Source organism: Thamnophis elegans, chromosome 15 (assembly GCF_009769535.1).
Source record: "Thamnophis elegans isolate rThaEle1 chromosome 15, rThaEle1.pri, whole genome shotgun sequence".
Lineage (NCBI taxonomy): Eukaryota > Metazoa > Chordata > Lepidosauria > Squamata > Colubridae > Thamnophis > Thamnophis elegans.
The window spans coordinates 15,765,858-15,789,383 of NC_045555.1; the positions used below are offsets into that span (position 1 = coordinate 15,765,858).

Here is a 23,526-nt window from a genome sequence, read left to right on the forward strand (position 1 = left end):
ATTTGCAGCCCACCACTGGGTTCCGAGATTCTGCTACCTAAGGTGTATCAGTTTGGGGAAGGATGGATTCATGTTTGAAGATCTGAGGCTACAATTCTGACATCTACTGATGTTCTCCAGCAAGTTCTTCGAGAAGGGGTTACCTGTGTGAACATCTCATTTGCTTGTTGGTTGATTTTTCTTTTCTTTTTTCTAACCTTCAGGTTAGTTAATCTGTCATGAAACCTTTTCAAGCAGGAGAGGGACGGGCAAATGAGGCAGCTTCCAAATAGAAAACCTAAAGGAACATCTTGTGTACATATTGGTTGATAGCTGGTTGGCAAATGGAGTCGCCTTTCAAATGTGTTCTTTTGCCTATCAACAGAGCACAGTTCTTGAGTACTTAATGTTCCACAGATTGCATAAGGGCTGCTCTGGAAATATTTGGACAGGCTGTGAACTCTTGTTTTCTTACTACTTTATTTTGCAGCCTGCCTGAGGCTGGATCCGGTGAAACAGGGAGTGAGATGCTGTTGTTGCAAAATGAATTCCATCACAAAGTTTATATATAACTTTTGGAATATACATTCTCTCTCTAATCTGTCATCCATCTCTCTATCTCTCTCTGTGTGTGTGTGTGTGTGTATTTCTCTCTTTCCCCCTCCCTCTCCCCACTCTCTGTGCCTCTATTTCTCTCCCCCTCTCTCCCCCTCTCTATTTCTCCCTCTCCCCATTTCTCTCCCTCCCTCTCTTCCCCTCTCTATTTCCCTCTCTCTCCCTGTCTCTATTTCTCTCTCCCCCCTCTTTCTCTGTGTCTCTATTTCTCTCTCTCCTTCCCTCCCTCTCTCTCCCCCTCTCTATTTCCCTCTCGTTCCTCCTTTCTCTATTTCTCTTTTTTCTCTCTTTCTCTCCCTCTCTCCCCCTCTATATTTCTCCCTCTCCCTATTTCTCTCTCTCCCTCCCTCTCTTCCCCTCTCTATTTCCCTCCATCTCTCTATTTCTCCCTCTCCCTTTCTCTCTTCCCCCTCTCTCTCACCTCTCTCTGTGTGTCTCTATTTCTCTCCCTCTCTCCCCCTCCCCATTTCTCTCCCTCCCTCTCTTCCCCTCTCTATTCCCCCCTCTCTATTTCTCTCTCCCTCCTCTCTCTCTGTGTCTCTATTTCTTTCTCTCCTTCCCTCCCTCTCTCTCCCACTCTCTATTTCCCTCCCTCTCCCCTTTCTCTATTTCTCTTTCTCTCTCTCTCTCCCCCTCTCTTCCCCTCTCTATTTCCCTCCCTCTCCCTCTCTATTTCTCCCTCTCCCTATTTCTCCCTCCCTCTCTCTATTTCCCTCTCTCTATTTCTCTTTTCCCCCTTTCTCTGTGTCTCTATTTCTCTCTCTCCTTCCCTCCCTCTCTCCCTCTCCCTCTCCCTTGAATTTGTTTTGGAATGGTTCAACACTTTTTGGATAATTTGACATGACCTGCAAATTGGCCATCTCCTTCCTCACAAAGGACATTTATAAATAAAATAAATAACCCCAGACTCCAGAAAATAGGATAATGAATCTCACCACTTGCTTTCCTTTAGAGTGAGAACTATCTTTTTACTGTTACCCTTTCCCCATAATTCCATTTAATTTTTTTTTATTATTATTATTGCTTTTTGAGGAGTTTTAGAGAAAAGGCTGTTGTTAAAAAAAAAACTTTATGGAAGCTCAAGTAAACAACACTTATTAGATTTCCCTAGCCATCTGCTTGTGAGTTCTTAAATAATTATTGAGTCTGTTTCATGCAGATTGAATAACCTGTTGATTTTTAATTGCCTAATTAGTCCTATAAATTAATCTATGTCCTTATTTATCCAGTTGCTGTGCTTGATAAAAGCAACTGAATATAAGTATTTGCGCAACATTGGTCACATAAAAATCAACACCACCACAAAATAACACCCCTCTCCATCACTCCAAATATTTTTTCCCTTAAACCTCCAATCCTAACCTTCCTGCTGATAACACTAGACCAGTGTTTCTCAACCTTGGCAACTTGAAGATGTCTGGACTTCAAGTCCCAGAATTCCCCAGCCAGTGAATGCCAAGGTTGAGAAACACTGCATTAGATAGCTCTTCAGATATGCTGTCCCTGAAAATATTGGTAAAGGTTAAGGTTCCCTTCGCACATATGTGCTAGTCGTTCCTTAGTTGCATGATAGTCATTGTGCCTTTTACAGATTATAAACTTGAATATTTTAAACTTCACAGGCTTCTGATTTATTCTTTCCCTTCTTGTCCATCATTCCCAGAAGGAAAATGAAAAGATTATTTCCACCTTACTATGATAAAATGTTGATTGTTACACTGTTGACTCCAAGAAACTGTTGATAGCAACCCTTCCAATGCAGGTTGTCCTCAGCTTACAACCACAAGTGAGCCCAAAATATCTGTTGCTAAGTGAGACAGTTGTTAAGTGAACTTCGCCTCATTTTAGGACCTTTCTTGCCACGGCTGCTAAGTGAGTCACTGCAGTTAATGGCATGTAGTTTATGGCACGGTGGTTAAGTGAATCTGACTTCCCCATTGTCAGAATGTGATGACATGACTCCTGGATACTGCAACCGTCATAAATACGAGTCAGTTGCCAAGTGTCTGAATACTAATCACATGACCACGGGGATGCTGCAAGGGTCGTATGTGTGAAAAACGGCTGTAAGTCACTTTTTTCAGTGCTGTTGTAACTTCCAACAGACTAAGCGGAGGACGAACCGTAGATACCAGGAGGGTATATACCTGTGATGGCGAACCGATGGCACGTATGCCACAGGTGGCGCGCAGAGCCCTCTCTGTGGGCATGCGAGTCTTCACCCCAGCTCAGCTCCACAGCGCAGCCGCGTGCACCTCCCACCGGCCAGCTGATTTTCAGGTCTCTGCTGTGCATGCGCAGGGGGCACGCGGCAGATGTGTGCGCATCAGTGGTGTGATTTTAAAAAAATTACTACCAGTTCTGCGGGCATGGCTTGGTGGGCATGGCAGGGGAAGGATACTGCAAAATCCCCATTTCCTCCTGATCAGCTGGGACTTGGGAGGCAGAGAATAGATGGGGGCGGGGCCAGTCAGAGGTGGTATTTACCGGTTCTCCAAACTACTCAAAATTTCCACCACTGGTTCACCAGAACTAGTCAGAACCTGCTGAATACCACCTCTGGTGCACATGAGTGGGTAGTGGGTGGGCGGGTGGGTGGGTCATACACACATGTGTGGGGGAGGGGGGAGAGGAGGGGGTAGCCCCCATGGCCCATTTTTGGTCCCAGGAAGCTGCAGAGAGGCCTACGAGGTCCAAAACAGGGTGCCGGGGGGGGGGGCTGTCACATGCGCAAGGGGGCGGGGTGCAGAGGGGGGGGGAGTGTTGCACTTGATGACAAAAAGGTTAACCATCACTGCTATACACCGTATTTCATGAAATAAAAAGCAAGCATGGAAATCGGCATTTCTTACATTGCAATGCATCATTAAAGTGGGATTTCTCAGCTCATCTACTTCCAATCTGCATGAAGCAATATAGTTGGGACTTTGCTCCGAGCAACTTCCTCAATTAATCCCTCGCTAAGGAAAGACCTTTTGAAAAGGATAGGGGTGGAGAAGTGAAGTTAATGAGGAAGGAATAGCTCTTCTCACTTCCAATTTGATTCTTATTGTGTAATTAGTTGGGTTGGTAGTCAACTTTTGTCTGGGTTCTGCAAAAGACAAAGAGGGAGCTCCAAAGTGATCTTCAGGACATGATGCTCACGTGTTTTCCATAACAATGCTTGCTTGCTTTATTGTTTCACGTTTACACCTTCTCTCTGCTCTGTTGAAGAGGGACATCCATCACGGTTTTTGTAGCTGGCTGCAGTTCTGTGTTCTTTGCCTGAATGTAAATATTTTTTTGCCAGGGACCCAATGGCTCCATGGCTAAGACGCTGAGCTTGTCAATCAGAAAGGTTGGCAATTCAGCGGTTCGAATCCCTAGCGTTGCATTAACGGAGTGAGCTCCCGTTACTTGTCACAGTTTCTGCCAACCGAGTAGTTCCAAAGTATTTTAAAATGCAAGTAGAAAAATAGGGACCACCTTTGGTGGGAAGGTAACAGCATTCCATTCGCCTTCGGCGTTCAGTCATGCCGGCCACGTGACCACGGGGACATCTTCACACAGCGCTGAGTCGTCAGCTTTGAAATGGAGATGAGCACCGTCCCCTAGAGTCGGGAACAGCTAGCACATATCTGCACAGGGAACCTTTACCTTAAATATTTTCTTAGCAAAGGAAGTTTATTACTTCGCTTTTTTTTTAAAGACACCTGGGAAAAGGTTTTCTTTTTCCACCACTATCCTTATGTGACCCAGGTTGCTCTCTTGGGTTATATATTTAAGACATGGTTTCCACAGACGTTTCCCCAGTTAATGTCGCTTTTGTAATGGTTTGGTTTGTTTGTTTGTTTTAATGAGTAAGAATCGGAATGGAGAAATAAATGGCATCTTGAGCTGAGAAATCAACGTTTTGTAGTTTACTAAGTTTCTCAGCCAGTTATCTCGCTTAACAGAATAACAGAGTTGGAAGGGACTTTAGAGACCACCTAGTCCAGGGATCCCCAATCCACCGGTCTGTGGACCAGCATGCCAAAAACTGGGCCACATAAACAAGCAAAGCCTTGTTGGAAGAAATGTCCTTCTGGGTTCAGTTCCAAGTGGGGAAATAGACAATGGAAACATGGTGGCTGTTTGGAAAGATGGTTTTAATGGTGGACAGGATCACATGGCTTGAAGATGTTGGGTGAAGACAAGAAAAAGGGGCGAGATGCTGAGAGTGCCTGAGTGCCTGACCCCCCTCTCGGCTTTTGAAATTGAGCTTCTATTCTGATTGGTTGTCAGACTCCCATGGGGCCATGCAGGGGCAACTCTGTAGGCTGCCTGAGTCCCAGGCTTGGTTGAACCTTGCTGGGTGATATAACTTTCCCAGGTGCCATGTGATGAGATGGGTAGAAGGCTAATCCTACCTTTGTTGGATCTTGGGTGAGGGCATTTGCCTATGAATAAACCTAGCTATCTCTTAAGCGCGGACATCTGCTGTGGGTTATTGAGGATGGTGGGGGCTATTAAGAGTGAGTCTGCTTCCTGCCTAAAAAAACATGTTTCTCCATTTCCCCCAAAGAAATATAATATTCTGGGACCAAACTACTAACTTCAACTATTGTTTGAGAATCAATACTTTAAAAAAATGTGGTTTCTGATTGGTCATCTGGGATGTCGTTCCAGGATAAGACCTGTCCAAGGTTTTACTTCCTGAGATGGAACAGCAAATCCTCAGCCTTCCCCTATCGTGTTCTGAGGTTATTTTGATACTTGACTCAAAATAGAAAATTTAAAAATCCAAGAGACATCCCACCTGCTCCTTGATGCTAGACATAGAGCATTAATGAATGAAGCAACCAACATATTATTGGATCTGTGCCAACTGATCCCCTTTGCTAGCTGAAATAGAGGCTTTTCACAATCACTATGTCATCTAGAAAAGATCCCAATGATAATTTTGAAAGCTCTTCAGTATTAAGGAGCAAGGATTCCTCAATTCTTCTTGGAAACAAATGTCCACCATCCTCCTTCATTGGCCAACTGGGTAGACATCTAAAGGTTGAATCATGGCAACTGGACCAAACGGAGGCATTTTGTGCAGCGGTGGGTTTCATATTTTGTTACCAATGGTTTGCCACACGTGTGCCCGCCCGCTACGCGCATGCCACTTCCGCGCATGCGGCTGGCCTTCCATGCATGCACTTTGCTCACTTGTGTGCCTTCCACGCATGCACCCAGCCTCAAAAACATGATTAAATAGGATGACATAGAGCCATGGAGGGTGGGCAGACCCACCAAAATTTTTGCTACCAGTTCAGGCAAACCAGTCTAAACCAGCTGAATACCACCTCTGATTTTGTGGCTCATCCAAGCAATTCTTGTGGCCTGCCAGTGGCCTGCAGAGCTGGTGGCAGAGTCGGACAGTGAGGAGGTTGGGGAGGAGCATGGGCCAGTCCTGGAGTCTGGGGAAGGCTCTGATGAGGGCTCTGTGTCAGAGGCAGAGAGGGGGCCTTCTGGCAGTTCTCAGCTGCCTTCGGAGCTACACAGCAATGAAGCAGAGGAACAGCTGGAGCCTGTTTGAAGTGTGCATATGCTCACAGTTGCCAAAAGAAAAGAACAGCTCAGAAATCAGGGTTGACTTGGGGGTAAAGCCACAGGTGGATGGTGAATGTCCCCACCCATAGGAAATAAAAGAGGAGTGAAAGGGGAGTGGGCTTTTGCAGGAAACAGTTCATTACATTTCAATTCATTTGTTTCAGGAGTGTGAAGATCTGTCCGTGAATCTCAGAGACTCTGTGCCAAGTCTTTCCTTGCACAACACTCAGTTTGGAAAATGTGTACATGGCAAGCTAGATAAAGTCAGTCAGAGTAAAAATAGTTAGGCAGAGAGTTGTTGGAATGTACCACCTCTTGCCACACCAACATCAGGAGTTTCTCCCCAAAATGGCTTCCAATATTTCAATGGAGACTCAAATCATCCAAGCCAAAGGTGTTTAAAGATTGAATCATTGCAACTGGACCAAACTTTGTTAGTCTGAGATGCTTCATTGCTCATCCAAGCAACTTTAACGGTCAGAGTGAAATGAAGAATGTGGGTACATAACATCAAATTGACAGGAGGGAAATTCAAAAGTAATGTATGTATGACTGCACAGAAAGAGTAGTGGAAGCTCCTGAAGCAACGTTCATCAGAGATAGTGGGTCAATCATCATCTGTAGTGCTTAGACTTATATACCACTTCACAGTGCTCTACCACCCACCTCGGAAGGATGGAAGGCTGAGTCAATAGCAATAACCCTTAGACTTATATACTGCTTCACAGTGCTCTACAACCCTCTCTAAGCAGTTGACAGAATCAGCAAATTGTCCCCAACATTCTGGGTCTTCATTTTACTCACCTCGGAAGGATGGGAAGCTGAGTTAATAGCAATAACCCTCAGACTTATATACCTCTTCACAGTGCTCTACAACCCTCTCTAAGCGGTTTACAGAGTCAGCAAATTGTCCCTAACAACCTGGGTCCTCATTTTACCCACCTCAGAAGAATGGAAGGCTGAGTCAATAGCAATAGTCCTTAGACTTACTGTATATACCACTTCACGGTGCTCTACAGCCCTCTCTAAGCAGTTTACAGAGTCAGCAAATTGCCCTCAACAATCTGGGTCTTCATTTAACCGAGTTCTGAAGGATAGAAGGTGAGTCAACATACAATATAGTCCCTGGGTGTCATATGTTTTAGAGCATTTTATTTATTCTATCTGCATTCTGAAGATGTATCTTTGAAAAGAAACCTTTTTTTTTAAGCAAGAAAGAAAATAAATCCTGCAGAATATCTCCAGCTCAAGACTGAAATGTTGGATCCGTGGTGTCAAAGTTGCTTGTGTTTTTGCAGATGTTTTCCTACCAATAATGGTAAGTCAAACCTCTGCATAAGGAAAAGCAACCTAAAAAAAAAAAAAAGACCAAGGGCTCAGCAAGGAAAATCCTATCAAGAAAAGCAAAGATATATAGCATCTCAGGAAAAAGCAAATCTTCTTTCAGTTGGCTAGACTCCAGGTAACCTCATGGACACATTCATGATGGATATTTTTGGCAGTAGCTTGCCATTGCCTTCTTCCAGGAATTTGTGGCATGTTTTATAAATTTATTTTATTTCACGGGCTACCCCTCTGGTCCTGGAATTTTTGGGGGAAATCTCCCCGATCCAAGCCAGAACAGGTCCAGCTCTGCTTAGAGCTTTGGGGGAGACAAAATCAGTAGATGTTACCACTTGTTGTGGGTGCACGAGATGTGCAAATTAGCTAAGATCTAATTTGAATTCATGATTTGTTTCTATTTTATTTTGGTGGACAATTTGATGTGAACTATGGATTTTTGGCTCACGTTGTATTTGAAACCGTTGAGCTGAACTGCTGAGATTCAAAAATCCAGGTGGATTGAAATGCACCCAAGTCTGTAGCAGCTTTCAACCAGTTTGAAGGTACCTAATACAACTTTTTGGAGCAGACAGCACTTTCTCTCCTAAAGGATGTGATTTTGGTCTTCTGCCTAGGGTTGATGTGTTTGTGTAATGTCAGGCCCAAAGGATCAAGACTATATATTTACATTGAGGCACAAACGATTTATTCAAGTCGATATACAAGAATATGGTCGGCACTAACAGCACTAAATTGGCACTAGATAAGGGTCAAATGAATAGGGACGCAGTGGCTCAGTGGCTAAGATGCTGGGCTTGTCGATCAGAAAGGTTGGCAGTTCGGTGGTTCGAATCCCTAGCGCTGCGTAACGGAGTGAGCTCCCGTTACTTGTCCCAGCTTCTCCAACCTAGCAGTTCGAAAGCACTCAAAAATGCAAATAGAAAAATAGGGACAACCTTTGGTAGGAAGGTAACAGCATTCTGTGCGCCTTTGGTGTTTTCTCATGCCGGCCACATGACCACGGAGACGTCTTCGGACAGTGCTGGCTCTTCGGCTTTGAAACGGAGATGAGCACCGCCCCTCTAGAGTCAGGAACATTAGGTGTTCCTTCTCATTAGGTGGCCAAAGTATTTGAGTTTCATCTTCAGGATCTGGCGTTCTAAATAGCAGTAAGGGTTGATCTCCTCTAGGACTGACCGGTTGGATCGCCTTGCAGTCCAAGGGACTCGCAGGAGTCTTCTCCAGCATCACAGTTCAAAGGCCTCCATTCTTTGGTGCTCAGCCTTCCTTATGGTCCAAATTCTACAGCCATGCATTGCAACTGGGAAAACTATAGCATTGTCTATATGCACTTTTGTTGGTAGGGTGATGTTTCTGCTTTTTAGTATGCTGTCTAGATTTGCCATAGCTTTCCTCCCCAGGAGCAAGCGTCTTTTAATTCCTAAATGTTAGGAAAGATGTTCCGAATATGACTTCAGTGCATTGGATGCAAGTCAACAATAGAAAATAGCCTTTGATGGTTTTGGTCTTGTTCAAAACATACCCGCATACATACATATGCAATAATGTGATCAAACCGGTTACTTTCCACATCATCACAAAACTTTATGAGCAGGAGGTAACATGCACTTAAAAGCTATCACTGAATTGCTTTCATAAATGCACTCTAATTGTATTCCAATTAGATTATCCTAATTTGCAACCCTCAGGTTATCAATCCCAAAGTTTATTAATCTCTCTCGCTTTCTGCTTCCCTCTGGAAGATTTGCTGAAATTCCATTCTTCTTTGTTGAGATTAGCTGATGGCATCAAAAAGTTTGCGTACAGTGATATGTTGGTGAAGGTTGAAGATTGTCTTCATTTTAGCCACATGCATGAATCCTAAAGGGACACGATGGCTCAGTGGCTAAGACACTGGGCTTGTCAATCAGAAAGTTCAGCAGTTCGGTGGTTCAAATTCTTAGCTCCGCGTAATGGAGTGAGCTCCCGTTACTTGTCCCAGGTTCTGCCAATCTAGCAGTTCAAAAGCATGTAAAAATGCAACATCATGTTGTCTGGGTTATTTAATTAATTAAAAATGCTGATTACATTCTTAATCTCTGCCTCTTTTTCCCAACCACTGGTAAAATAAGGTCCATGTTTGATCATGTTCTGTGTCTTCTTTCTGTTTAATCTTTAGCATAAATCTGTCCATTTCTGCACAATCTAGTATCTTCCTAATTATCTCTTCCTCTTGCGGTATTTCTTCATTTTTCCAATGTTGTGCAAATGCAATCCTCACTGCAAGGGAGACAATGGCTCAGGGGCTAAGACACTGAGCCTGTCGATCAGAAAGGTCCGCAGTTGAGTAGTTCGAATCCCTAGAGCTGCGTAACGGAGTGAGCTCCCCTTACTTGTCCCAGATTCTGCTGAACTAGCAGTTCGAAAACATGTAAAAAAATACAAGTAGAAAAATAGGAACCACTTTGGTGAGAAGGTAACAGTGTTCGATGCACATAACCACGGAGACGTCTTAAAACAGCACTAGCTCCAGCTTTGAAATGGAGATGAGCACCACTCCCTAGAGTCGGGAACGACTAGCACATATGTGCGAGGGGAATATTTACCTTTATGAATCCTAAACTTGCCTTCATCACATTCCATTTGGAAAAGCTGCCTAGTTCCATTTAGAGTGGCTCAGAACCTGTTTGAGAAGAATTGTGATTGTGTTGAAAACGAAGTTAAGCCATTTGGACTTCCCTCGGTATAACAAGGGAAATAATAACTATGTTACCTATATAACGTGGGTTTAACAGCCGCAAACCTGGATAAAAGCAGCTAGTCTTCAAGAAAACAAATGAAATGTTTGGGTCCATCCTGTTTTAAATGTTGATTTAAAATGATTTAAAATGATGAAAAAGGAAACTGTGGTGATTGATCCGCAAACTGCAAAATGCTCCTTAATTTTGCAGAGCTTGAAAAAGAAAGGGTTTGATCAAGCGGAAGAATGTTGCAGATAAGACATGGAAGTAGAAGTGGTATGGCATGGCATGGCATAGAATGGAACAGAATGGAACACATGGAATAGGAATAGGAATAGAATGGAATAGAGAATAGAATGGGTGGGAGGGGAGGGAAGAGAAGAGAATTTGGAATAGAATATGGAATAAGAATAGAATAGAATATGTAATATGGAATGGAATAGAATAGAATATGGAATTAGAATAGAATAGAATATGGAATATGGAATGGAATAGAATAGGGAATGGAGTGGAATAGAATAGAACAAGGAACAAAGAATAGAATAGGATAGAATAGGATAGAATAGAATAACTTTATTTGGCCAAATGATATTAGACACACAAGGAATTTGTCTCTAATGCAGAAGCTCTCTGTGCATGCAAAAACAACACAGTAATGATAATCATACACAAAAGTAATAATAATAATGATTCCAATAAGAGAAGTAATGGAACAGATGAGAGGATAATGGTGATACAGCTAATAAAAAGAAAATATTTTGCATTATTTTGTGCCCTTTACAAAATAAAAATCCAGCTCTTTTATGGTCTTTTTAAATACACCCCCCCACACACACACACACCCACACACTCAACATTTTAATGGTTTAATTCAGGTATTCATTTATAGCATTTCCAAACTTCCAGTTGGTCCGTTGGGCCTGTTTTTCGCCCTCCCCCGGCTCTCCAGAAGACCAAAAATTAGAGGGTCGGCGCACCCTTGTGTGACTTGCTTGCTGGCAAATATGGTTCCGCGTGCCGCCTGTGCCACACGTGCCATAGGTTTGCCATCACAGCACTAGTATAACCAAAATGCTATTTAAAATACCTTGTTCAGTATGTCTTTGGAAGAGTTACCAAGCATTACGTGACCATATGGTCCTTAACATGTAGATTAATCCAAGGGAATCCAATGGTCCAAATAGAGGTAGATAGGTTTAATTTAAATAAAGATGTACTAAAGGAAAAGATTAAAGCTTTGCCATGCAGAGAGTGGTACATTGTACCAGAGTTTATGAAAGTTAAATTAACTCTTAAGCCAGACAATTGATCTCTTAGGGTTAGCAGAATAGTACCTCTGGTGCCTCCAATTGATCCCTGCTGGCTTTCAATTTTTTTTAAAAAAAATAGTTCACATCTCACAATACCTACTTACCAGAAACATCATTAGACATTGAACGTTTCCAAGTTTTGATCTTTTGATTATTTTTAAATGATCATTTAATTCTCCCCCTCCTAACCCAAAAAAAAAGAAGCTTTTAAAAGGATGAAAATATTAAGCCGTCTCTGGCTTGCAGGAACAGGAAGAATTTCTCCAGTTTGAGTCGGTCTGGCTTGCTAGGTGGTTCCAGCTGGCTGGGGAATTCTGGGAGTTGAAATCCAAAAAGTCTTACAGTTGTTGTTGTTGATTTGTTGATTATTATTTGTATGCCGCCCTTCTCTGGGAGGGCTCAGGGCAGCGAACAATTCAAGTGGGGAAAAGGGGAACATAAAAAGACAAAATACAAATAATAAAAGTAGACAATAGTCGCACAACCATACATGTCGAGAGGGGAGGGAACTCATCACCCCCAGGCCTGCCAGCAAAGCCAGGTTTTGACGGCTTTTCGGAAGGCCTGGAGAGAGGTGAGGGTCCGAATCCCTGCGGGGAGTTCATTCCAGAGGGCCGGAGCTGCCACAGAGAAGGCCCTCCCCCGGGTAATAGCCAGGTGGCATTGGCTGGTAGATGGCACCCGGAGGAGGCCAACCCTGTGAGATCTAATGGGTCTGTGGGAGGTAATTGGCAGCAGCCGGTCTCTCAAGTACCCAGATCAAGTTTGGGCACCCCTGCTCTAGAGATTCAGCCTTGGAAAGAAGCCAAGGATTATTTATTGATTACCATCCAGGAGCAAGACCAGAGAGGGAGATTACATTTACTGCTGGCCATTGATTGAAATGGGCTGATCTGCCTGCCAATCCATAGCAAGACAGGTGTGCAAGTGAAGAAGCAACAGCAGTCTTGGCCTCATCTGTGTCTGTGACAGGAAGCAGGTATCTCTGTCAACAGGCTGTAGGGTAGGGTCTAGTTCAATATGGATTTTTTTTTCAAAAGAAGAAAGTTTCTAGCAAGGTGGAATAAGAAACAACTAGTTGAAATTGGATAAGAAGTCCCACTTTCTCCCTCCGTCTCTATCTTTGACTCCACCAGAAAACTCTTCAAACATTCTTAGAAAAGGCAGAACTGATGAACAGGCTTTGGAGCAAACTCTAGATGATGTTCATCTACCGTATTTTTTCGGAGTATAAGATCCTTTTTCCCTCAAAAAAGAGGGTGAAAATCTGGGTGCGTCTTATATACTGAATACAGCATTTTTGGCCTACTGAAACCCCGCCCTCCTTGCAAAAATGGCTGTGCATAGCCTTTAGGAGGCTTCCAGAGTGCTCCTAGGGGCTGGGGAGAGCAAAAATGAGCAAAAACGGGCCATTTTCTGCTTGTTTCCCCCCCCCCAGCCCCCAGAAGCACTCTATAAGCCTTCTAAAGGCTATGCATGCCCCTTTTTTGATAAAAAAATGGGTGAGTTTTTGTGAAAAACAGGCTGTTTTCTGCTCATTTTGGGGGCCTCCAGCCCCCAGGAACACTCTACAAGCCTCCTAAAGGCTATGCATGCCCCTTTTTTTGACAAAAAGTCCCCATTTTTACGAAAAACGGACTGCTTTTTGGAGGTCTGCAGAGTGCATAAACTTTTTTTTTATTTGCCTCTTCAAAATCTTGGTGCGTCTTATACTCCAAAAAAGACGGTATATCTTCGTTAAAGCAGTGGGAAATTATTTGGAGGTTATTATTTCAGAATCCTCTTCACTCCTCTTCTCTTTTCTCATCTCTTCTCTCCTCTCCTCTTCTCTTCCCTTACCCTCTCTCTTCTCTTTTCTCTCCTCTCTTCTCCTCCCTTTCCTTACCCTCTCTCTTCTCTTCTCTTTTCTCTCCTCTCTTCTCCTCCCTTTCCTTACCCTCTTTCTTCTCTTCTCTTTTCTCTCCTCTCTTCTCCTCCCTTTCCTTACCCTCTCTCTTCTCTTCTCTTTGCTTTCCTTCCCTCTCTTCCCTTTCTCTTTCCTCTCTTTTCCCCTCTCCCCTCCCCTTTCCCCTTTCTCTCTGCTTTAAAGCATTATTTTTGAAACTTCAGAAAGATCTACATTTCACTTTGCCACCTTCAATGGACATCCAGATTTGCTTTGGGAACTCCTTCACCTCCCTGGAGGTCCCAGGTTTGACTTGGGATCAAGCCAAACCCCATGTGCATCTCTCACCATTGTCTGTAATTGCTTCATTTGTCATGATTTTCATGTCATGTCAGATTTCTATATATATATATATATATTTTAAAAATACCTTAGTTCATCATATTATTTTGTTTTTTCTTACCAAATTGGTATGCCTAGCTGCTTTTGTTATTGCCTTTGTTATCCAGGAGGATTGAAAATGGAAAACCTGCTTTCATTTTTGCTCTTCTTTGCTGATCCTCTCAAAATCAGTGATTTATGTTCCCCTTGTAATGGCATTAAATAATAAAAGCAGATGTAAGCATGTAATGTATTCTGTGTTGAGGACCTCATCAAGATTTTGGGCTGAATTGGAGGGATGCATCCGATCTGTGTCTTTTAGCCCCTCTTAACTTTTGCAATTATTGTTTTGCTCTCATTTGAAAGAGTAATATTGACATCCAACATTTTGTTTCTTCTAAAATTGATCCTAGCAAAGATATGGGAAAGGTATCTAGTATTTAACACTAGCTAATTTTTTTTGAAGAATGGTATGACAACTAGATTTTTTTAAAAAAAAACCTTACAATATATTAAAGTTAAAGGTTGAGGTCCCCCTCGCACGTATGTGCTAGTCATTCCCAACTCTAGGGGGCAGTGCTCATCTCCGTTTCAAAGGCAAAGAGCCAGCTTTGTCCGAAGACTTCTCCGTGGTCATGTGGCCGGCATGACGACATGACCACAGTGGATCGGATGGTCATGATGGACCAGACATGATTTCACACCTAACAATAACAACAGAATTTGGGAAAGTCCCAGTGGGAGATCTGGAGCTATGAGAATTTATCCTGTTTCTACTAGGCCAATGGCCACCTATCACAATAAGAAGAAGTTTCAGAGAGGTTCTTCAATGCTCAAGTAGAAATGTCATGGAGAGGTGTCACTCTTTCAGATACTGTGCTCTGAAATGATCTTTCTAAATTCCGTATTGCAGCTTGATGGATTGATCTAATGGGGATGATGGAATGCCTGTGGTGGGATCGTAATGTTTTGCTAGATATAGCCAGTCTTCTTTTGTTTCCATATTCTATACTAGCTGGATACCCATGCTTTGTTACGAAAGTATGTGATCGGGCTTGGTTAATATAAGGCAACTAGAAGTTATAACAGAGTTCTTTTCAGATAGGGAGGGGGAGTAGAATGCCTGACTCCTTAGCATAAGAGTATATTAATATAATACTGTATAAGAAATATTAATGATTGGATGGTTATTTTGAAAAATTCTTTCTTAGCAAGCACCTTTCAGCCAAGAGGAACATATTGTATGTGCCAAATTTCAAGTTTGTAGGATTTACAGTTCTGGAGATTTTGTGATGAGTGAGTGATACTTGGCATATATATATATGAGAGAGAGAGAGAGAGAAAGAGGGAGGGAGGGAGGGAGAGAGAATCCCACATACTGGAGCAATCTAGATATGAGGATATTGGAGAGTGAGAATCTGAAATGGTGCGATCCTTGTTCATATTGATGGCAGCTAGTGTACCAGTTCAAGCTAGTACAAGCTGCTTGGTGCTCTGGACAATATTTGTGGCTCTAATGATGAAGGTCGATCAGAAAGGTCAGCAATTTAGCTGTTCGAATCCCTAGCGTCACATAACGGAGCAAGCTCCCGTTACTTGTCCCAGCTTCTGCCAAACTAGCAGTTCGAAAGTACGTAAACAATGCAAGTAGAAAAATAGGAACCACCTTTGGTGGGAAGGTAACAGCATTCCATGCACCTTCAGCATTTAGTCATGCCGGCCACATGACCATGGAGACGTCTTCAGACAGCTCTGGCTCTTTGGCTTTGAAATGCCCCCTAGAGTCGGGAACAACTAGAACATACGTGTGTGGGGAACCTTTACCTTTAATGATAAAGGTGGATTTGGAAATATGCCCAAGCTGATCCTTTTGGGGGAAAACATGACTTTTTACACCAGATTACAAAACACTTTCCAGCTTCCCTTTATTGCCTGTCATCCAGTCTGTTACCTTAGCAAGTATACCAAATGAAGATGTCTGCTGACTCACCGAGATCTGATCAGCATACTAAGGACTCTATTTTCTAAATCCCCAGATGCATTTGGTTCATTCGGGTTTTACGCAGGAATTAAAGAGTTCCAGCCTTCTTCACACTTTGCATAATTAACTTGGATGCCTTTAAGGAGGCATCAGATCAATTCATTGGGGACCAGTTGCTCAAGGGCGAGTGGTCTTGAATTTTCCATATTATTTCCAAGCTGGCAGTGGCATACATCCAATGTACCAATTGAAAAGAAGAAAGGTGTGGAAGAGCATCTCTCTCCATCTCCTGCTGGTGCATCTGCTTGGCTACTGTGAGAACAGGCTGATATCTTCCAAACACCACTCTGTAGCAGATGATACTTGGCAAGAAGTCAGGAACAGATCTTCCCGCTAATGAACTGAACTCATTGTCTCCTGCAAACTCCACTCCCCTTTTGCTCCTCTTTATTCCCTATGGAGGGGCCATTCGCCATCCACCTGTGCCTTTATTCCTGAGTTAATCCTTGTTCCTTAGCTCTTCCCATCTCCTGGCAGCTCTGCGCCTGCACACACTGGGAACAGGCTCCAGCTGTTCTTCTGCCTCACTGATATCTGACTCCGAAGGCAGCTGATAACTGTCAGATGGCCCTGGCCCCTTTTCTGCCTCCGATGCAGAGCACTCATCAGAGCCTTCCCCAGACTCCAGGACTGGCCCATGTTCTTCCCCAACCTCCTCCTGGTGCCAGATCCACTGGCTGCTGGAGGATCACAACGCACTGTCCCCCTTTAATCTATGCCTTGTAAACTGGCATTTGGAAGAAAATCATGCTGTCTATGGAGATTCTCAGTCATCCAGGTCATGGTTGTCCCAGTGGTGCTTTTTCAGGAGGCAACTGGACTTCCTTTCTTTTGTCTTTGAAGATGTTTCGCTTCTCATCCAAGAATATAAATCCTCCCATTCCCCCACCATCTTGTCAGAGCTGAAGAAGCTTCTTGGATGAGAGAAGGTAAACAACTTTAAAGAAATACAAGAAAGTCCAGGGACAAAATCATGCTGTGTTCCATCATGGTTTACGGAAGCGATCTTTCATAGTGAAAGAAGAAACATGAAAAAGCAAAGCAAAGATTGGCAGTTATTCTACACAAGGCTGAAGAGATTTGGTAGAATAATAGAACTTCTGAGGGTGGTTTTTTTTGTTGTTGTTGTTTTGCCTGATGGGTTTGGGGTAAGTGGCATCGTGCAGGATGACAGCTATAAAATTAGATAATCGGTTAATCGCTGGCAAATTAGCCTCGTGTCTTTTGCAGAGAACAAATATGGTATTTATGTAAAAGTTGTTAATAGTTTCTGCCTTTTTTAATTGGCAGAAATAAATGCAAAATGCATGATAATTAGGCAGCTGATGAATTCAGTTGTACAATTATGCCTAAAGCTATGCCCTAGCACTTAATGTTGGATGCTCAGAGCAATCAAAGGGAGCCTATTTATATGGTTTATTTATAAAACAAAGTTGCAGATGAAGAAACAGAGGCAGAGAGACTTAGAATGTGGGAGCTTGTAGTCAGGACGTTAATGTGCAAGCATTACATATTGGCTTGGTAAATTGATTTTTCTTCCATGTTTTCCCCCAAGTTGACAGTTATCAAATGCTGTGATTAATATACGAAAGTAAACCCTCCGGACATTTTTTCCCCCCTGCTTATCATATACATTATGTTGCGACTCTGAAAAGTTTCCTTTTGAGAATGGCCATATCAAAATGAGATTATATTTTAATATATGCCTGTCCATCAGTCACAATTTAGAATCTTATTCACAGTAACCATAGAATGCCCCGTTATATTAAAAAAATGTTCCTGTGCTATTTCAAAACTTTTTATTCTACTCTCCCAAAATTAAATATAAAAATGCGCAGAGAAGAGAACCACTGTATGTCAGAATGTGGATATTCTGTTCCATTCTCTACTCTACTCTACTCTACTCTACTCTACTCTACTCTACTCTACTCTACTCTACTCTACTCTACTCTACTGCCTACTCTACTCTACTCAATTCTCTACTATATTCCATTCTCTACTCCATTCCACTCCATTCCCCTCTTCTCTTCTATTCCATTCCATTATCCTGAGCCATGGTGGCACAGTGGTTAGAATGTAGTATTGCAGCTAACTTTCCCCATTGCCAGGAGTTTTGACTGGGTCAAGGTTGACTCAGTCTTCCATTCTCCCGAGGGCGGTAAAATGTGAACCCAAACTGCAATATGCTGGCTCTATAAATTACTTAGAAAGTGCTATAAAGCACTGTGAGGTGGTATATAAGTCTAAGTGCTCTTGCTATCTGTCAGAATATTCATGAGTAGCAGAGACATGATAACAAGGTCAACCAATGAATAGGCATAGAAACTGAGTCAGTCAATGAGGGCTGTTTAGAAACAGTATTTGCTGGAGAAAGCTAGGTGCCTGAAGAAACTGAAGAACCACTTGTTGGTATTGTATATTTACTTATATGTTATATTGTATATAAAGAGAAATTAAGGAATCCTGCTGAATCAGTTACCTGTGTGTGCTTTCTGGATTTTGATTTCTGCAACAAACTCTGAAGCTATCCTATTCCATTCCATCCCATCCCATTCTACTCCACTCTCTATGCTCCTGCTTGCTTGTAGCAGGATATTCAAGTAAGGGAAGAACAAACTGTTGTAAATCGAGGAATAATGGTACATGAAATGAACAAATGCAACCAACCTGTGCAAAAAGGTTTAAGCAAAACTTGGCTCAAACGGATCAATTCTTTAGGTCAGGGGTGTCCACACTTTTTGCAAGGAGGGCCAGATTTGGTGAGGTGAAAATTTGTAGGGCCGACCATTCAGCCTGACATTCTTTGAACCATTAACATTAATGTGCAGTGAAGGAAAAAAATGTTGGCTGGCGGGGATGAGTGACAGGATGAGTCAGTGGGGAGAAGAGGCTGCGGGCCGCTCAAAATTTGAAAACAGGACACAATTGGCCCCCGGGCCAGACTTTGGATATGCCTGCTTTAGGTAAATCAAGCCAGGCAAACAATTCTTGTTTGCCTGGCTTGGAAGGATAAAACTATTTTTATTGAGATTGGAATCTTGCAATTCTGTGAATTAAAGAAATACATTTGTGAGCTTCCCCTACATATTTGCTGTTTGTTGGAAGACTTAAGATGGCTTTCACCCTCTCATTATTCTGAGAATGGATCTTGCTTTATCCCCATCAAGGTCATCATCCTTACTCTACACACCCACTGATGTGGCTTTGATTCTTATTTTGGTTTATCTGAGGTTCCTGAGTCTGCGGCCCCACTTGAAAATTGGAGGAATGCCTCAAACAGACAACTGGCATAATTGGAGCTTAAGTTTCTGCTGTACACAGAAGATCAGCTGACCTATGCTTTACTTGCCATCTTTTAAAACTTCGCTAGCAAATAGAAATTTGTCGTTAGAGAGAGGATGGAGGACGGCGGCTGTAAACCAATAAGGTTCAGGATACACAGCTGTTGTGACCCGCCACTGAGCAGTGGACAGAGAGGAGGTTGGGGAGGAACATGGGCCAGTCCTGGAGTCTGGGGAAGGCTCTGATGCAGGCTCTGTGTTGGAGGTAGAGGGGGCGCCAGAACCATATGCCAATGATCAGCTGCCTTCAGAGTCAGACCTCAGTGAGGCAGACAAACAGCAGGAGCCTGTTCCCAGTGTGTGCATGCACAGAGTTGCCAGACGAAGGGAACAGCTAAAGAACAGGGGTCGACTTGGGAGTGAGGCCACAGGTAGACAATGAATGTGCCTCCCACAGGAAATAAAAGAGGAGTGAAAGGGGAGTGGAATTTGCAGGAGACAATTAGTTTGCTTGATTGGTTTGTGACTCCGAGATTCCTTGCCAAGTTTTCCAGATAGCGGCCTGGCAGCTCTCCAAGCCAGATAAGGTCTGTGACTGTAAATCCACCCTTGAAAGACTTTGCTGGATGTGAATGAGCAGAATTCACAGTCAATTAATAAAAGGGGTTTTTGTTGGGACAAGGAGTTTGCCTCATGCTCTTGGGAAGCTTGGGTCAGCTTCATTTTACATTTATTGGTAGCTGTACATTAAAATGTCCACCTAGGTGAGGCCTACTGAACAACTATATCTGACATACTGTATTGATATATCTGAGAATACCAAGCTCCTGAAGAGAAGAATTTGAAACAGTCCTTCTTGATCAGATTGTTACAGTGTTTTGAGAACAACCTCCACTGACTTTAAAATGAATATTTATCTGTATCCCGCCTTCATTATATTTATAAATAACTCAAGACGGCAAAGACACAAACTATTCTTCCTCCTCCTGTGTTCCCCCTCAATAACAACCCTGTGAAGTGAGTTGCGCTGAGAGAGATTGACTGCCCCAAGGTCACCCACTCAGCTTTCATGCCTAAGGCAGGACTAGAACTTATGGTCTCCTGGTGATTGGCCCCAAGTCACCCATTCAGCTTTCATCCCCAAGGCAGGACTAGAACTCACAGTCTCCTGATGATTGGCCCAAAGTCACCCAACCAGTTTTGATGCCTAAAAGGTGGACTAGAACTCACTTTATCCTGGTGATGGCCCAAAGTCACTGAGACAGTTTCCATGCCTAAGATGGGACTAGATTTCACAGTCTCCTGGTGATTGGCTCAAAGTTACCCAGCAGGCTTTCATGGCTAACACAGAACTAGAATTCCCAGTCTCCTGGCTGCTAGCCTGGTGCCTTAACCACTAAACCAAACTAGTTCTAATATGGTAGATTTTTCTGCATAGACCCAAGGGCCTTTCAGTGTACATTCAGACCCATGAGCATCATTTCATGAGCTCAACACCGAAGGATTGTGGAAGTGGTAGCTACTGATTTTTCTTCTTCTTTTCTAGCCTCACTTTTCTTAGAAGAGGGAATATTGGAAAGAAATTAACTTTTGTAACTATCCGGGAATGCGAGGGAGAAAGAACTGGCAAACGCAGACAGGTTGCTATTTGTGATTTTTTTTTTGTTTGTTTTTTTATTTTAAAAAGAACACACTGTATTTTATAAAACCCATATAAAGATTTTTTTTTCTCCCTCTCATTCTTCTCTTTTTCTCTCACCGTGAGCATGTTTATTCTCTCTATTTGCAGCAGAGCTGAAAGTGCGCTTCTAATTGCTTGGAATTTTTTGGCAGGGGAAAAGATGCCACACATGTTTGCTGGCCTGGACATTTATAACTCGCAGCTGGTCTCTTCAGGTCTCATCACACCCTGCTAAACTAATGTAGGTTTGCCAATCACTGTCATCCCATGTTTTCTTTCCCAGAAAGAAAGAAAGAAGGAAGGAAGGAAGGAAAGAAAGAAAAAAAGGAAGGAAGGAAAGAAAGAAAGAAAGAAAGAAAGAAAGAAGGAAGGAAAGAAAGAAAGAAAAAAAGAAAGGAAAGGGAAGAAAGAAAGAAAGAAAGAAAGAAAGAAAGAAAGAAAGAAAGAAAGAAAGAAAGAGGAAAAGAAAAGCACAAAACATTTTTGGAGAAACAAAGACAGTTTGGTTGCAGGGCTGTCTTAACGTGTGAGCCTGATGGGTACTCACCCGTGGCCCTAGGAGTATAGGGGCCTTATACTGTGTATGTTAACCCTTCAATGCACCTTGTATCATATAAATACAGCAACTGTATGGCTTACTGATTTATTATTGTGTTTTTCGAGACTCGTATATTGTTCCAATGTTTATCATGTTGAGTAGTTGATGCTGCACAGCATGTTTTTAATGTTTCGACCAGTGGCGGGATTCAGCCAGTTTGCACCTATTTGGGAGAACCAGTTGTTAACTTTCTCAGCAGTTTGGAGGTTGTTGGAAGAAATTTCCTTTTGTTTTTTCCCACTTTACAGGGCTAATCCTGTAAGGAAGGCAGGAAGGAAACATTCTGGTGTTGTTTCTAGCCTAATCTTTATTGACCTGCTTACAGAAAGTGCCTCTCCAGTTAACTCTTATTACATTGTAACAGCTACGGCAAAGTGCCCATCGACCTGGGTGACATTGAGTTGGCCACACCCACCCATTCACATGACCACCAAGCCCCGTCTACCCAGCTGGTCATTAAGGCAGAGAACCGGATGTTAAATTATTTGAATCCCACCACTAGTTTCAACACCGATTTTGTTGGAAGTGCCAATAATTTATATATATAAATTATATATAAATAATATATGTGTGTGTGTGTGTGTGTGTGTGTGTGTGTGTGTGTGTCTGTGTCTGTGTGTCTGTGTCTGTATCTGTGTGTGTCTGTGTGTGTCTGTGTGTGTCTGTGTGTGTCTGTGTGTTTAATTATATTGGCCATTTACATTTTTATTCCTGTGAGTAGTTGTCGTGGGGGTCCCTGTATACTGCTTTGCCTGGAGCCCATAGTGCTGTTAAGACACTCCTTTTTGCTTGAGTTTTTGCCATGAATAATGTGAGTTTTTTTCGGTCTCCATTCCCATCTTCCTCTTAAAATTGTCTGTCCCGAGTACAGGAGTGACGGTAATTGTAGTCCACATCCCTTTGCAGGGTTCAAGTGAAGGGGGAACCGCAACAAAGTAGCATAGAATAAAACTGGTGTAGAAAGTCAGATCATTAGCACAGATCTGTTCCAATCCTATAAAGCAGTCACATTGATTTACTTACCTTAAGAGCAAGTACCATTAAGCTCAGCTAGGTTTCTTTTGAGCACAAATATAGAGAATTGCATTGTAAATTGATTTTTCAAGCTCTAATAGCAATAGCAGTTCGACTTATATACCGCTTCATAGGGCTTTCAGTCCTCTCTAAGCGGTTTACAAAGTCAGCATATTGCCCCCAACAACAATCCGGGTCCTCATTTTACCCACCTCAGAAGGATGGAAGGCTGAGTCAACCCTGAGCCGGTGAGATTTGAACAGCCGAACTGCAGAACTGCAGTCAGCTGATGTAGCCTGCAGTGCTGCATTTAACCACTGTGCCACCTTGGCTCATGGCTAATGGCTTTTGGAGAAATATTTGGCCAGTGGTTTCTGATGAAGTTTCTCCAGTTCCAGAATCTATCTATCTATCTATCTATCTATCTATCTATCTCTCTCTCTCTCTCTCTCTCTCTCTCTCTCTCTCTCTCTCTCTCTCTCTCTCTCTCTCTCTCTCTCTCTCTCTCTCTCTTTCTTTCTTTCTTTCTCTCTCTCTCTCTCTCTCCCCCCTTCCTTCCTTCCTTCCTTCCTTCCTTCTCTTTCTTTCTTTCCAACTCAACATCACTCATGTTGATGGGCACTTCGCCTTAGCTGTTACAATGTAATAAGAGTTAACAGGCAGTTTCAGGCAGGGCAATAAAGATTAGGTTAGAAACCACACCAGAATGTTTCTTTCCTGTGTTCCTTACACGATTAGCCCTGTAAAGTGGAAGGAAACAAATGGAGATTTCTTCCAACAACCGGTTCTCTGAACTGCTTAGAAAGTTAACCACCGGTTTTCCCAAATAGGTGCGAACTGGCTGAATACCACCACTGGCTCTCCTTCATGATTGAGATTTTAACTGAAGGAATGTTGAAGGATTTTTAGTATCGGTGGACACTAAATTACCGAATTATTTGGCTGCCTTGGATTCTTTATGGCAATGCTGATCATTCTTGGAAGGTCAGCCTCTAAAGATTAAGGTTTGAAGAATTTTTGTTCTTTTAAAAAAAATCATTTTATTGCTTGAACAATGCAGCGAACAAATGTTAAGCAAGCAAAATGATAAAGTTTCAAAAACAAAAGTGTTTCAGAAA

General features: G+C 42.7%; 1 protein-coding gene across 5 annotated transcripts in view; it reads left to right on the forward strand.

The window, feature by feature from the left end:
- Window positions 1-23,526, forward strand: part of ZMIZ1 (zinc finger MIZ-type containing 1) — a 430,799-nt gene that overhangs the window by 89,642 nt on the left and 317,631 nt on the right. The gene's annotated exons all lie outside the window — the stretch shown is intronic.